General features: G+C 46.3%; 1 long non-coding RNA gene across 1 annotated transcript; it reads left to right on the forward strand.

Annotated features, from left to right (window-relative positions):
* The first annotated feature begins 4400 nt into the window (after window positions 1-4400).
* LOC127667731 (uncharacterized) lies at window positions 4401-6801 on the forward strand. The gene is made up of 2 exons (XR_007973931.1): window positions 4401-4575; window positions 6357-6801. It is a non-coding gene; the product is annotated as an uncharacterized LOC127667731 (long non-coding RNA).
* The last annotated feature ends 6476 nt before the right edge of the window (window positions 6802-13277 follow it).

Raw genomic sequence — 13277 nt, forward strand, 5'->3', positions numbered from 1 at the left:
AAATGAAAACGAGGGACATTCTAATAGTATGAAATCTAGAGTGCTTAAGAAGAAGAAAAAGGAGCCTGGGTCATTGTTCTTTGTACACAAGAACAATGGGCCTTAACAGTAAACTGGGTCCTAAATCAAATTTCCAGCTGCCAGCGGCCACCCAGCGTGGGAGCTGATTTAATGCAGGAGGAGGGGGGTCTGGGTTGTGGTGTATCTCCACTTCCCAAGCGCTGTAAACCCCTGATAGAAAGGTTATTGGTAGGAGGGTCACAGGACCACTGAACACTGGCATCCAAAACGTGGTTCGTAGAAGCACTGTAAAATAATGAGCTAAATTGTTAAATCACCATGGTCAAAAGTCAAATTCAATATTCTTCCAAATACGAGGGGCTGGCATGCTCAGGGCCGCCTCCTGGCCGCGTGGCCCTGCCCTCTGGTTGCTCAGACCTCAGGCAGCCTGGTTACACAGGGCAAGGTGATCTGACAGCTGCAGACAGTAAACTCCGTGGCAGGGCAGACTGCGGGACATGGTCTTCACTGATGGCTTTCTCACAGGCAGAGAAGCCATTGTTGTAAACAAACCCCGGGTGGTGACAGTACATCACTCTACCAGCTCTCAGCAGGCAGATCTCTGTGAGTTCAAGGCTAGCCTGGGCTAAGTTTCAAGACAGCAAGGCTACACAGAGACACTATGACTTAAAAAACAAAAAGAAAAAAGAAAGCCTACAACCTGTTCTGACACAGTTGACCCTTAGGCAATCTACAAAGCTTGCCTGATTGGAAATTCTTCCATCCTGTTTATGCTAAGCATGCAGAATGCAGGGGGGAAAAACAACAAAAACCAAAAATAAACCCCCCAAAACTGGAATTCGGGTGAAACCCACAAAATTAGTAAAATCAACAGTTAAAATGCAAATATGGTGGGTGAGGGAACCAGAGAAATAGCTTAGAGGATCTAAGTTCAGCTCCTATGACCAGTGGCTCTCAGTGCCCAAGTCCAGCTCCTGGAGTACCTGATACCTCTGGTCTCGGTAGCTCTGTGGGTACCTGCTCTCATATGCATACCTATATAGACAGGCACAAATATGCAATTAAAAATAAATCCTCAAAACAATACGCTCTGGGCTGGAGAGATGGCTCAGTGGGTAACAGGACTTGCATGAGTATGAGGAACTACGTCTGAATCTTCACCATCTGCTTAAAATAGCCAGAGAAGCTGGGAATGATGGCATACACCTTAATCTTAGCAGCTGAGGAGCAGAGGCAGAAATCTACAAAGCAAGTTGCAGGTTGGTCAGAGCTACATAACCAGACCTAGTATTGGAAAAACAACAGAGGAAGAAAAAGGAGAAGCAGCAGCAGCTAGGCAGTATTGTGTAGGTGTCTGTACTTCAGGTGCTTCTGCTGAGTGCGACAGAGACAGGAGGGAGGGTCTCCTGGACCACGGGGGTGGCTTTGTCCGGTTTCAGCAGGGACAGAGGTTAAGCCAACTGCCAGCCTGCTCAGCTTTCCACCCCAATCTATCCATGCCTGTATCAGCTGGCATCTTACTATTTACTATTAAGAGTATGAGAGAGAGGGCAGGGCACCTGGTTAATATTAAATCTCTTCTTCAGAAGTAGTCTCTGAATTACAGCTAAAAACAAGCAATCTTTTGTATCTGTTATCCTTAAAAGGCATGTCGCTAAAGTCCTCAGTGATTCTAACTGTCCCTACCCCATTCCAGGAATGACCAGGTGCAGGTCAATGTGTGTTCTTCCTCTTGGACTTTGTTTGGTTTTGGTTTGAGACAGGGTTTCTCTGTGTATCCTTGGCTGTCCTGGAACTCACTCTGTAGACCAGACTAGCCTTGAACTCAGAGATCCTCCTGCCTCTGCATCCTGAGTGCTGGGATTAAAGTCATGTGCCACCACTTCCTGGATGTGAGTTCTTCCTAACAGTGTTTTCGTCTCCCTTAAATCAGGCATTTTGTGGGTTCCTTTGGGGCACTTCACCATCTTCACATTTTTTATTGGCTCGACTCCAGGGACTCCAGCTACCCTAAGCTATTCTGTACTGAGTAAGGTTTAGAACTCAATGCGGTTTCCTCTACCTGCAGCCTCCCTTAAGCAAGTACTATCAAAATCATGGTTGCTCTTTTTGTTTTGCAGACTGCACTAAAATTCATACAAAATCTCAAGAGATTACCTTAAATAAGAACAAAAATGGAAGAGGCTGGGCAGTGGTGGCGCACGCCTGTAATCCTAGCACTTGGGAGGCAGAGGCAGGCAGATTTCTGAGTTCAAGGCCAACCTGGTCTACAGAGTGAGTTCCAGGAAAGCCAGGGCTACACAGAGAAACCCTGTCTCAAACAAAACAAAACAAAACAAAACAAAACAAAACAAAACAAAACAAAACAAAAAAACCAAAAATCAAAAAAAGAACCAAAACGGAAGTTGTTGTATGGTGGTGCATGCCTATAATCCTCCGTGAGGTAGAAGCAGGAATATCAAAAATGTATATATACACTCTTGAGAGTGTAACTGTCTTAAGAGCAAAACTTCAGGGGCTGGAGAGATGGTTCAGTGGTTAAATGTAGAGGAATTCTTTTGTGCAAGGTGTGGAAGCTTTGCCTGTCAATAAAAGGCTGTTGGCCTATGAGTTTAGGCAGGAAATAAGGAGGTAGAAGTTCTGGTATAAAGGATCTCTGGGATAGAATCTTCTGGATTCTACAGTTAAGAACAGTTGAGCACACTGGCTGATCTTCCAGACAATCCAGGCTCGTTTCTCAGCACCCACATGGTAGCTCATACCTGTCTGTAACTCCAATTTCAGGCCTTCTGACACTTTCACACAGACATACATTCAGGCAAAACACCAATGAATATAAAATAAAAACAATAAATCCTGAAAAGAGACAGGCGTGGCCTACAAACAACAATAACAGCAACACAACAAGACAAAATATCGAAGCCCGGAGAGCTTGTGCGTGATTTTGTAGCTTGTACTGGCCTCAAACTTGATTTTCTTAAATCCACGCTTATTTGCCAAGTGTTCTGTCACGGAGCTGTATGCCCAACGCTCGCCTCAAGTCTTCAGTCTCCTGGCATCAGCCTCCCCAATGCCGGAATTGAGATCACGTACACTATGCCCAATTTTTACTTCCTAATTTGAAATTTTTCTGTAAGGCAGACACATAAATCAGTGGAATAGGATGGCAGGCCCAGACATAAATCTTCATAAATATTATGTGCTTTTTAGAAGGGATGTTAAAACCATCCACTGGGCAGGAGAACAGTCCTCAACACAAGACACCAGGGAACACTGGATATCCATACACGCAGAATAGAAGTCGGGCGTGGGGATGAGCACTGCTGGGGGAGGGTTTCCTAACACACGAAGCCCCAGCACTTCATAAACTGAGCATGGTCGAACATGCCAGAGACCTTAGGACCTGGGAGGTGAGTCGAGGCTAAGAAGTTTTAGGTCATCCTTGGCTACTTACTGAGTTCAAGTCTACCCTGAGCCTTTATCTCAAACAAACAAACAAAAAAACCCTATCAGGCTGGGGCATACTTCTATCAGTGGAAAAGCACTTTCCTTACATGAGTAAGACATTTACTTCAGTCAAAACAAAATGAAGAGGAAAAAAATCCACTATGAACAGTGTAATAGGGCAATCATAGAATGAGAGAAAATAACTGCAAATCACACATCTTACAAGGAATCAATTCTAGAAAATAATACATATATAATTATCAATTCATTTTTATATTGCATTATGTAACTTTAACAGGTGAATAAATGTTTATGGTGCTGGAATTGAATCCAGAGCCTGTAAACACTAGGCAAGGATTCTCCTACTGAGCCATACCACCCCAGCACCACAAATAGCTGGTTTTTCACTTTTAAATGTAAAGTTGGAATTTATTTGGTTCTGCTTGTGTTTTTATTGGCCTGGAATTCAGTGTTAGGTTAAAGCTGGCTGCAAATCTATCTAGGCCCAGATACCAGCCCATGCTACCTCCCTTACACTGGGATTCTATGTGTGGATCGCCATGCCTGGATTTTTAAAAAATTCATTTTAATTATGTATATGTGTATGTGAGTACAGATATCCGGGGAAGCCAGCACAGGGTGATCCTAGAGCTGTAATTACAGCCGCCATGAGCTGCCCGCCATGGGTCCTGGACCAGAACCACGGAGCCACCTCTCTTGTCCACACCCTGATTGATTATTTATTTATTTATTTATTTATTTAACATGGGTTCAGGGATAGAATTCAGCCTTTCATGTTTGCAGGGCAACTACTGAATTATCTCCCCAGCCCCAAATTGGAGTTTAGCAATACAAGGGTACTCCCTCCAGTTCCAGTTACCAGAGCGCAGTGCAACTAGTGGGGTGAGATGGGGTCTTTACTGCCCCCCAGGGCTACCCTGTTCCATCTCTTCCGAGCCCTGCTGAGTCATGGCTCCTCCCATCCGCTGCTGCTGCTGCCACCAGACCACATGCTTCTTTCTCAACTCTGACAGAGATGAGAATATTATGCAAACTAAGAGCTGGAGACCGCCACCCCCTCCTTCCCACCAAGAAGCAAGAAGCACGGTGGGGGCTCTTTACGTAACCCGGAGAGTACCTGTGGCAAAGAGCCCCGGGGGAGCGGGGTGGGGGTGGGGCTGGTCTGTGCTGAGGGGCTTCCTCCGGTTTGTACAGTCGGTAAGGAGAAGTACTGAGGCAGGGTCTGTGGCTTGGGGTCTGTGGCTTGGAAGAGAGGTCCTTAGTTTCAGCATTGCTGTAGCCGTCATAGCTAGCATCCACTGATCCATAGATAATGCTAATATAACACGGGGCCTGTGTGTTGCCATGCGTGGTGTCAAATCCTTTCTGTGCACCGTATGTAAAGCCATTACCAGCTTACCCTGCACAACTCAAAGGCTCAGCAAACATCAGCGGAGTGGTGCGCCACACACTGCTCACCACTTCATCGTGGTGTTAGCTTATGTTTCTTTCTTTTAGCTGTTTCTTCGTTCGTTCGTTCATTTGTTCGTTCGTTCGTTCATCCTTTCATTCAGTTTTAACACAGAGTCTCATCATTTAGATTAGGTTGGTCTTGAGCTCCTGTCCTTTTGCCTGGGCCTTCCTAAGTGATGGTGTTACAGCAAAGTGACAACTTTGGTTATGTTTACTTACCCTTAGGTCCCCTAACCTCTGCTCCTCCCTTACCTTCGCCTCCACTTCCTGCCCCTGGCCTGCCCCTCCCTTTCCCTCGCTTCCTCCTTCCTTTCTACTCTTTCTCCCTCCTCTTCTTCCTCTCCCCTCCCCATTTCTCTCCTTCTCCTTCCCCTCTCTTCATTTATTTACTTTTCTTCCTGACAGGGTCTCATGTAGTCCAGGCTGCCCTAAAACTCGCTATGTAGCCAAGGCTGGTCTTGAACTCTTTTTTTTGGGGGGGGGGGGTTTGGATTTGGTTTTTTTGAGACAGGGTTTCTCTGTGTAGCCCTGGCTGTCCTGGAGCTCACCCTGTAGACCAGGCTGGCCTCCCAGAGTGCTGGGATTACAGGCCTGTGCCACCACTGCCCGGCCACTTTTTTTTAAAACTTTTTTTTTTTAAAGATTTGTTTATTATATGTAAGTACCCGGTAGCTGTCTTCAGACACTCCTCAGATCTCATTACAGATGGTTAAGAGCCACCATCTAGTTGCTGGGATTTGAACTCAGGACCTTTGGAAGAGCAGTCAATGCTCCTAACCACTAAGCCATCTCTCCAGCCCTGGTCTTGAGCTCTTGATTCTTCTGCCTCAATCTCTCAAGTGCCAGGATTACAGGTGTGTGTCTCCACACCAAGTATAAACCTTTGCCTGTAGTATTTCATTAAAAAACAAAACAAAACACCTATGGAGGGACTGGAGAATGCTTCAACTGAGGAGAGCACTGGCTGCTCTTTAGGGGTCCTGGATTCAGGTCCCGACACCCACACATTGCCTCATAACTGCCTGTAACACCAGTTCCAGGAATCCAACACCCCCCCACCCCAAAGCACCAGACATGCATGTGAAATACTTATATACACACAAGTAAAACATTCATGTTCATAAAATTAAAATGTTTTTAAGAGAAAGCACAAATTGTATTATTGGCACACCTAGGCCTCTGGGACACATAGAAGCATGTTTTTTTTTTTTTTTTTTACATATATGTATTCTAATCTAGTTTAACTAACGTCTTGCTAAATGATGGCCTGCTTATGTTTTCTGAGCCTAATTATTTAACTACTCAGTGAGAACAGCAATGGGTATAATATAGAATTGCCAGCAGGACTAGAAATACTTGTAATGGGTCCAGCACATGGTTCACACTGAACACCCAAGTCTGGTCTCTCTTCAAAGGGACTTTGTACATCTAACTGTGGAAAAGAGTTCGATACCGAGGAAGAGCCTCTTTCCAAGCTCACGAAGAGATCGGCACAACTTGGAGTTCAGGCCTGGCTTACCAGCAGGGATTAGCGAACCAGATTGGTACACTGGCCAACGTGATTGAACTTTTGAAGCCAGGTCTGCTCTAAAAACTCAAGTGTCGACGCTCCTTATCCTGGACAGACGAGGGACTTCTCTGCCAAGAAAGATTTTAAAACCTTGAGGATTCAAACTCAAGGATAAACTCAAACCTCTTCGATACTCGTCACAACAGGACAAAAAGCACAGTGTCTCCTTCCTTAGTTCCGTGGTGCCCCAAATGAAAGAGGAAGAAACATGAGGTCCCGGAAGCATGTATTTCTCTGTGATTACCATCTGGAGGTAACCTGTTCTGGAATAAACCTTTATTCTTCCTCCCTGCCTCAACTCTTTGTATCTTGTACAGAGAACGTTAAAGTTTGTGCATAATTTGATTTTGGGTCTCAGTGAAGAAACTAAAATGACAGCAGACTAGAGGGGAAACGGTTAACTTTCTGACTCCTGTGCTCACTCGAAGGATTGTGTGTGCGCCTATTTATTTTCTTAGTGTCTCTTGGTTATATTTCTCATTGTGATTTCATAAGTAAAATGTTCCATCTGTGTATTTATTTTCCAGACCTAGTCCCTAGAATTTTAAGTAAAAGTCTTTCCCAAATTTTGTTTTACTTTAACATATATATATATATATATATATATATGTATATATATGTATATATTTCTAGATATATATTCTCTAGACTCAATAGTAAAAGGAGAGCAGCTACTCCCAAAAGTTGTCCTCTGATCTAGAGCACAGGTACATACATGTGCATACATGCACAGACATGTATACACATAGTAGTAATAATGAATAATAAATAAAAATTTTAAAGCAGTATCTTTTGCAGGGCATAATAGCATATGCTTTTAATTCCAGCACTCTTGTGGCTGAAAAGAAGGCAGATTGCCCCAAGTTCAAGGCCTGCCTGGGCTACATGTGAATTTTAGGCCAGCTAGGGTTACATAGCAAGACCCTGTCTCAAAACAAAACAAAACAAAACTTTTTTTTTTTTTTTTGGCTGTACATAGGAGCTGTGGATCTTTGTGTTTCTTGACTAAGCAGTCATGTGACTTTACATTCTGAGCCTACTTTCCTATGCTTGAGGTGGGGGTATGTAGTACTGCTTAATTTGGAGTGTGGACCTTGGCGTTTGTGGCTTTATCATCAATCTGGGAAATCTCTTTGCAAACCAGGATGAATGCACCTGACGGGGCAGGGCCAGCCTCGCTGGTGACTGCAATCCAGAAATCTCACTGGGTGGAGATGGTGGGCCAGCCCATGTCATGCCTTGCTGATGCATGGCTGGGCTGAAGAAAGAGCTCATTGACTTGTTTAAGGGAAAGAGTGCCCAAAAGGCCAGGCTGGAGAAAGAGACTGCCTCCGGCCGGCCCAGTGCCTGGCAGGACACCAGGTCCGAGAACTCCATCAAAGCCTCTCAGAACTGCCTCTCTGAGCAGTGCTTTGTGTTACAAAACCTGGAAATCACAGAGCTATGACAGATGGGGACCTACAGTTTGTATCTGTTCATTTGTTCTTCCTGACCCATAGATGTGTCGGAGGGTGTGAGCTACAGCCCACTCTGCATGTGAGAGAAACCCCAGATCGGTGTGAGCAAGGAAACAGATACACCACCCTGGGCTTCCTAGAATCTTACTTCCTACCACTCAGGGGAGAGCCAGAGATGTTAGTGGCTAGGACCATAGTCTAACCCTGGATCAGATGCTCGAATGGGATCATAAAATAAAATTGCTGACATACCTGGAATTGTCCTCAGCACTTTGTGTCTCATCTCAGTTGTCACATAAACTCAAGGTACCAGTATCATCTCTAATGTGTAAAGAAGGACACCGAGACACTGGATCTCTAGGTAGCTTGCTCAGTGTCATTGGTAGGATTAGCATTTGGTCAACTCTAGAATGTCAGTATTGGGGCTGGGGAGGTAGATGCAGGAGAATCAAAAGTTAAGGACCATCAGTGGCTACATATTGAGTTCTAGGCCAGCCTAGATTACCTAAGACCTTATTTGAAAAAAAAAAAAGGCAAAGAAAATGTCAGCACTGGACAGCTGACTCACGGGACGGCCCTTCTTGCACTGACATCTGTGCCATGGCTTATAAAGTGGGGCTGTGTGCAGCACTTCCTCCCTGGGGTGCTGTGATACTCCAGTGGATAATCTGTTTATAGTGAGGGCAGGCCGCCTGCATACTGAGCATTGTTAGCAGTTAGTGCATTAGAGCAATTAGTCAAGGCTCCTCCGCAGCCTGGATGCTCTCTCTTCTGACTGAACTCCGAAAGGCATATTGTCTTTTTGGTGTGTGTGTAGGAGGCAGAAATAGAAGACAGGAATCTCTCGGGTGCAGAGGGCAAGCTGGATGTTAAGTGGGAATTTTCTCCTCCCCAAACCAGCAGTGCAGGGATCTTTCAAGGACTGACATTTTAAGACTCTTGAAAGGAGTTTATTGAGAGAAGTCTCTCCATGCAGTCTCAGCCAAGGGAACTCTCCTTGCTCTTGTGTCTGGTATTCGCAGTCAGGAAAACAACAAACACACAAACAAAGATGAAGTCAAACCATATCAGGGCCAGAAGAAAAAAAAAAACATCTGGAAGGAAAGGAAAGGTTTTCCTTTGTTTGTTTGTTTGTTTTCAGGACAGGGTCTGTGTAGTCCTGACTATCCTGGAACTCACTATGTAGACCAGGCTAGCCTCAAAATCACTGAGATTCTCCTGCCTCTGTCTTTCCATTGCTGGGATCAATTCCTTCCCTTCTTTTTTCTTTCTTTCTTTTTCTCTTTTTTTCTCTTTTTCTTTCTTTTCTTTTCTTTTTTTCTTTTTTCTTTTTTCTTTTTCTTTTTTTTTTTTTTTTGAGACAGGGTTTTACTATGCAGTCCAGGTTGGCCTCGAACTCCCTATCCCCTTTTGGGGAATTACTGATATGAGCACTATTTCTGGCAAGAATTTCTTTTCCTAAGCATCAGTGTGTTTGTGTGTGTGTGTGTGTGTGTGTGTGTGTGTTTGTGTGTGTGTGTTTGTGTGTGTGTGTTTGTGTGTGTGTGTGTGTGTATCTGGGGAGGGAGCTGTCCCATTTTTCTCTTCCAAAGCTCCTATTCTTCCACAAGTTCAAAGCTAAGCTAAGAGAGGGTGACCCCAGCAGGGAACCCCGTCTCCTAATTCTGATACTTTTACACAGGAGAGTCTCAAACCTTCTGGCCAAGTAGGGAATCCTGCAGGTACAGTCCAACCTTGCCAAGGCGAAGTTCCTATTCATAAGGAAGGTGTATGGTTGATTTCCAGCCTGGGACTTGTGGACAAAGTGTCTCCCACTGCTCCTTTAGATTCTCTTCCTAGTCCTACTGGTCTGGCATGCAAAGCTATATGGTCACTGGAAGCTACAGGCTCAAAGGTCTTTGTGCCTTGGTTTAATTGTTCCAGTCTTGATTCCGCCACTCCTGGGGTCACTGTAGAGGGTCACTCAGAGAGGACTGGATTGAGTATCTGTTTCCCTTAGCGCTATCATACCCTGCAGAGAGCTGGTAGTCTATGTCAGCAACCCATCGCAGCCCTTCTGAACTGCACCCCTGTTCCTCCCTTGGTACCAGCTCTGCAGGCTTGAAAGTTAACCCCAAGAAAACAGTTCAGCCAGTGGGCGGCTCCAGATGTCTCTTGTCATCCATCCCTGTTCAGAGGCTCTGGCTGGTGGAGGAGGTACTCTGCAGGACTGAAGCCCTGGTGGTGTGAACCCTCCTGATTCCTTTCCTGGAGCCCTACAGTTGTGATGGAACTTGCTTGCCCTCTAAAGCTTTCCAAGGAGCTGGGCATTAGAGGGAACAGATAGAAGGAGCCCGAGCTGATCTCCAGTACCCCTGTGAAACTGCATGTGCATCCATAACTCCCGGGGTGGGGTGCACAGAGACAGAAGGATCCCCGAAGGTCAGTCGGCCTACCCAAACTGGCAAGCTCCAGACTCACTGAAAGACCCTGTCTCAGAAAAGAAGGTGGTGTGTAATGGAAGAAAATACCAACAGTCAACCTCTAGCCTCACATGAATACACATGCACACATACGTGTGTGTGCAAGCATGTACACACACACACACACACACATACACAAATAAATAGGGGTAGGAGTGGGGACCAACACTAAAGAAACTGTATTTTCTCACAGGAAAGTTGATCTGGATGAATTTAGATCTCTAAGTTTGTTTAGGGAGCAGGTTAAGACAAATTCACAAGCTAGAGGGTAGTGTCTGGGGGCAGAATTCAGTGTTGGTGTCACACAGGGGTGAACACAGACCCTGAGTTCAGTGCCAAAACAAAGATACGCCACAGAGATTTTGGTTGTTTTCCCCTTTCCCTTTGCACCCTGCCCCCATTCAACAGAAAGTTCTAGGATGGGTTAGACAGTTGTATTCAGGATTCAGCCATGTGACACTGGTTTTCATGAAGCTTTAGGGGATTCCTGGCCAGAGAGCAGCCTGGACCTCAGGCAGGGACGGCTGGACTTGCATTCTGAGATAAGCTTGAGCCGCGTTGACCCTTTTTTGGCCTCCATTTGGTTTTGAACGCTAGATGAAGGGGTTGGGGAAGCTAACCTCAAAGAGATAAGGTCTCTTTTCCTTTGAGTTTCTCTTTTCTGTGTTTCTTCCAGGGAGCTGATAGAGCCCCTTCCAGCCCTGGAAAAGGTCACCAAATGCCCTAGCTCTTGTTGTAGTAACTGTTCCTCTGAACTTGCCTGGGGTAGGAGGCGGGTGGCACCCTGCTGGATCGTTTTTGTTTTGTTTTGTTTTGTTTTGCAAACATGGAATAGTGAAGAGTTTAGAGTTTGGTTTCCATGGGGTCCAAAATAAATACTAGTACCATCCCTTTTGATCCTGGTCATCCCGGCCGCCTACATCATAACACCAGGACCTGGGCTGATTCCTTCACTTAAGAGTTCTTACCGCAGATCCAGCCTCTGGGATTCTGCTATGGTGTTCTCCATATATACCACCCTCACCCTCATCCCCTAGTTCAAATTACCTCACATACACACAAAAGCAAAATAATAGTGTCTCCGGTTCCAGGGTCCCTTACGACCCGAACAGCTGAAGTAGTTGCAGTCGGCTTCTCATTTTAGATCTACCTAAGCTCCACTCAGATTTCAGCCCGTCGGTAATTATCCCACTCAAACTGGTGAGTGGAAGTGGGGGGCTTGGGGAGGGGTGTAGTGAGCAGCTGCAAGGCCTGGGCCTGCTCTTCCCTGCCTGCTAATAATAGCTCAGGCTGAGCTAGTGCAGCCCTGCCAGGTCTGTGCTAAGCCCTTTTTTATCGCCTTTCTCCTCCAAACAGCGCTGGCAAATGCCAGCGATTCCCATTTTGATGAGGAGGAGAGCAGGTTCCGGGAGATGGAAGAATTTGCCTTAACTCAGAGCCAGTGAGGGCTGAGAACAGGTTGACCTCAGGCAGATTCTCTCCACCCCTGCCCTTTTATTCAACGTAGTGGACCGCTGCTGCAAGCCCGTGAGTTTAATCATAGTGGGGCCAGGAAATGCCAGCGAGACAGGAAGGAAGCCATTGCCAAGATGCCAAGCCAAAAGGCATTTGAAACCTGAGAAATAGCAGCTCACTGCCACGAAACTGAAGCGCGAGGTAGGGGTACTCTGAGTGGGGCCACAGACTGTGAACTCTGCCTGGCTAGAATCCTAAGAGACCCGAGGACCACTGCCTGCCAGTAACTCAGTCTGGAAGCCCCAGCGGTGTGTCAGGCCATGGATGACGGATTTGAGAATTTATTTTAATGTGATCTCTGAGCCAAAGGCTGCTAGGCAAAGATAATGGTGCTGAAGGTCCTGAAGTCACATGCCAGTGTAACCTGGCTTTCCTCGGCAATGTTTTGAGTGGAATGAGTGTCCTTTTTCCACTCAGGCTTCCTTCTTGCTCCATCACTTCAGCTCCCTGTGCTGCGGGCTGCAGGTGGCTCAACGCGATAGGAGGCCGGCCTTCCCGTCAAGCACCGCAGTGAGACACAGCACCAAGCTATCTTTTCCTTCACCACATAGCCAGACAAGCTGGGCTTGGTAGATTTGGGGTCACCCTGGACATCTGTCTCTCTTTGATAGTTGCATTTCTCTTCTACTGCTATGTGTTTAGTGGTGGATGAAATTCCAAATCTTTCGTGTGTGTGTGTGTGTGTGTGTGTGTGTGTGTGTGTGTCTGTGTGTTTTACTGGATCTAACCCAGGGTCATGCTAGGCAGGCCCTGGTCCCCCGGAGCTGCCACCCTGTCATACATGTTGAGAAGTACTCACTGCACGGCACAGCCGAGCACTGCTCCAGGCCGTGAACACGTGTTAACTTTTCATACCTGTGCAACAGCACAGAGTGGGTAGGAATGCCATCTCCTTTGGATAGATGATTAAAAATTGGGGTCGGAAGTGATGGAGTAAGTTGCACTGTCCCAGGGCAGATGCTTAGTGATCTAGGTTGTATAATTCTCCGGCCCATGCTCTCAGCTGCTCTGACAAGGTGTTCAGGCCCAGGAGAGCCGGCACAGCTCTCTCCCTGCCTGTGATGGCCTTGGCCGTCCGTGGCTGGCTACGGCCGCTACTCCTGGCTTTTGGCTGCAACCTCCAACTTATACCAAGCTCTTGGGGAAGTGGGATGCTGTTTTAGGTGGTTAGGGAGAGTCTTCTCACAGAGTGCAGCTGCGATTCTCTGCAGGGTGGTTCCTTCCAGTGAGTCACCTTCCTCTGGGGGACTCAGTTTTCCTGTGCATCTGGGCACCGTGACTTTCTAACATTATCAAATGTGAGTGTCGGCTGCTTTCGGCTGCATCAGCACC

This window comes from Apodemus sylvaticus, chromosome 17, assembly GCF_947179515.1.
Source record: "Apodemus sylvaticus chromosome 17, mApoSyl1.1, whole genome shotgun sequence".
Lineage (NCBI taxonomy): Eukaryota > Metazoa > Chordata > Mammalia > Rodentia > Muridae > Apodemus > Apodemus sylvaticus.